This window comes from Elephantulus edwardii, unplaced genomic scaffold (genome assembly GCF_000299155.1).
Source record: "Elephantulus edwardii isolate Elephantulus edwardi_28Jun2011 unplaced genomic scaffold, EleEdw1.0 scaffold00527, whole genome shotgun sequence".
NCBI classification, from domain to species: Eukaryota; Metazoa; Chordata; class Mammalia; order Macroscelidea; family Macroscelididae; genus Elephantulus; species Elephantulus edwardii.
In genome coordinates, this window is record NW_006400277.1 from 464629 (window position 1) to 467673 (window position 3045).

At 39.9% G+C, this 3045-nt stretch overlaps 1 pseudogene; it reads left to right on the forward strand.

Moving 5' to 3' along the window:
• The first annotated feature begins 1661 nt into the window (after positions 1-1661).
• On the forward strand, positions 1662-2126 carry LOC102858214 (annotated as a pseudogene).
• The last annotated feature ends 919 nt before the right edge of the window (positions 2127-3045 follow it).

Genomic DNA, 3045 nt, shown 5'->3' on the forward strand with positions numbered 1-3045 from the left:
TGTATTGAAACAGATGAGGGAAAGAACAGATTAGAGGTGATATATGATTGAGTATTATGGTTAGCACAGGAATCCAGAATTCAGGTTGCATTGAGAAGTGTACTCGCGGGGGGGTGGGGGGGAAGGTATGGGGGAATTGTATACCAATGAAGGAATTTCTTTTTCTTTTTCTTTTCGGAGAGGGGAGCGAACTGGTGAGGAGGGGTAGGCAGGGACAAAATTGAGGCAATGAATGAATGGAAATCCAAAATCTCTGTAAATGTTTATTAAAATTAATAAAAAGGGGTGGGGAAGTCCAGCTTTTGCATACTTACAAAGTTGTAGAAAATATCATGGCTTAGTTCAGGCATCTCTTAGACATCTTTGCTCTTAACACTTTAAAGAGGTGTTTTACAGCAAATTTGCCCAATATGATTTATCTTTTGGGTTTTGCTTGCAGCTTCCATAAGGGAACTCTGATGGAACATTTTATAGCACACTGTGTTACTAAGGACTGAGTTTAAAACCTCACATAGCATCTTATGATTATCACAGGAATCCAGAATTAAGGTTGCATAGTGGAGTGCATTGGGGGGGGTGGGGAATGTATGCCAATGAAGAAGTTTATCTTTTGCTTTTCAAAGAGAGGAGCGAACTGGGGGGAGAGGGGTAAAGAAAAAAGTGCAACAACGAATAAATGAAAATCCAAAATTAAAATTAAAAAAAAATAAAAATTGGTACAAAAACAAAACAAAACAAAAAAACAAACAAAACCCTCACTTGCCACTTTCCGGGAGAACAATGGGCCTTTTCTCTTCTTGTGAGAAAACTGGATGGAGTGTTAACTTGATAACAGAGTTTCACTCACTCTCCACAAAATGGAGGATTGATAATTCAAACTGTGACATTGTACATTGATTATTCAAAGTTAATTTCCCATAGAAACCCCCAATAAGCAAAGCACCTCTGGAAAACAAAATTAAGAGGGAGGCATAGCACTTGCTGACCTCAAAACCTACTACACAGTGGTAGTAACAAAAACAGCATGGTACTGGTATAATGACAGGCGCATAGACAAATTAAACAGAGCTGAGAACCCAGAAATGGTCAGCTATCTATAGGCAACTGATATTTGACAAGAAAATCAAACCTATCAAATGGGAAAATGACAACCTCTTCAACAAATGCTAGCAAAACTGAATTGCTCGCTACCCACACACAAAAATCAACACAAAGTGGATTAGAGACATGGAGGTAAAACCTAAAACCATAAAGTTCATAGGAGACAAAGTGAGATCCAGCTTAGATGTTCCAGTTTATGATATAAAGAACTACCAAATACAGCCAGAAATGCCCAATCTGTAGAGGATAAAATTGATGAATGGGACCTGCAAATTATTAAATCCCTGTGTGCATCAAAAATGTTTTCAATAGGGTGAAAAGAAAACCCATTCACTAGGATAAAAACATTTGGCAATACTATCTCAAACAAGTATCTCATAACAAAATTTTACAGAATACTCCTGGGCCTCCAGAAGAAAAAGATTATTAACCCAATTACAAAAAGACCAAAAGAAACGGGAAGACTTTTCACAGATACGTCATTTGAATGGCCAGCAGACACATGAAGAAATGCTCCAAATCACTGGCAATAAGAGAGATGCAAATCGCTCCTTCGCAACATGGTGCAGTCTATTAACATCACGGAGTTGAATCTGCCACAACTAGAAATGCTCAAGAACTAGCTGGACCAGAAAGTGGAGTTTTTGTCTATGTCCATTGCCCGGCTCAAGGTGGTAAAGACCAACTATGTAGAAGCCAAGGACTTCCTGAAAATGCTCAACAAGAGCAGTGAGGGGAAAGAATTACTTGCCCTACTGACGAGTTCTATGTATGTCCCTGGGAAACTACATGATGTGGAACATGTGCTCATTGATGTGGGAACTGGCTACTATGTCCAGAAGACAGCTGAGGATACCAAGGACTTCCTCAAGAGGGAGATAGACTTCCTCACAAAGCAGATGGAAAAAATCCAGCCAGCCCTTCAAGAAAAACATGTCATGAAACAGGCTTTCATGGAGATGATGAACCAGAAGATTCAGCAGCTCATGGCTCTTGGTGCATCTCAGGCTACTGCTAAGGCCTGAGCTTTTTGAGAAACGGAGCAACGGCACCTGCATTTACGCCCCTGGGACTCTATGACTTGATTTCCAAATTGGGTGAGGTGGTAGGGGGAAGACTTGTGGTTCTTGTGTTTAATGTTAATAAATGTGCCAGTTGAGCAGAAAAAAAGAGAAATGCAAATCAAAACTACAATATCGCTGCAGTAGTAGTGACAAAGTCCAACAGGACAGCAAGTAATAAATGTTGGAGAGGATATAGTGAGATAGGAATTCCTATACATTGTTGGTGGGATTGTAAACGAGTACCATTCTGGAAGGAAGTTTGGTGTTTCTTCACAAAGTTGAACACGGAAATTCCATATGACCCAGCTATTCTACTGCTCGTAATAAACACTGAGAGTATGAGAACTGAGGCACAAATGGAGACTTGTACACCAATGTTTATAGCAGTGTTATTCACCATAGCAAAAACATGAAAACAGCCTAAATGTCCAACCACAATAGAATGGATTGAGAAATTATGGTACATTCGCACAATGAAATACTATGCAGCATGCGGGAGAAGTGATTTTGTAAATTACTACCTAACTTGGGAGGGACTGGAGAGCATTATGCCAAGTGAACTCAGTTCCATAAGGATAAATGGTATAAGACCATCATTGTAAAACATGTATGATAATTAAGCAGAAGAGGGGAGGAACAGAGCGGTGAGAATGGGGGGCGGGGGGTGTTAATCATAGAGTTGCACAATTTAATAGTAGAGGAAGGAGTGGGTAAAGAAAATAGGAAAGATTTGGTGTGAAAACTATGTATATGAACTTTGTAAGTAAAACAGTAGAAAATAAAAAATTTATTTAGGGAAGAGACCCGGGAAGAGCAACAGTCAGCCACCCACCATGGAACTCCAGAGGAGCGAAGACCATGAGACCCCAGAGGAGCAAAG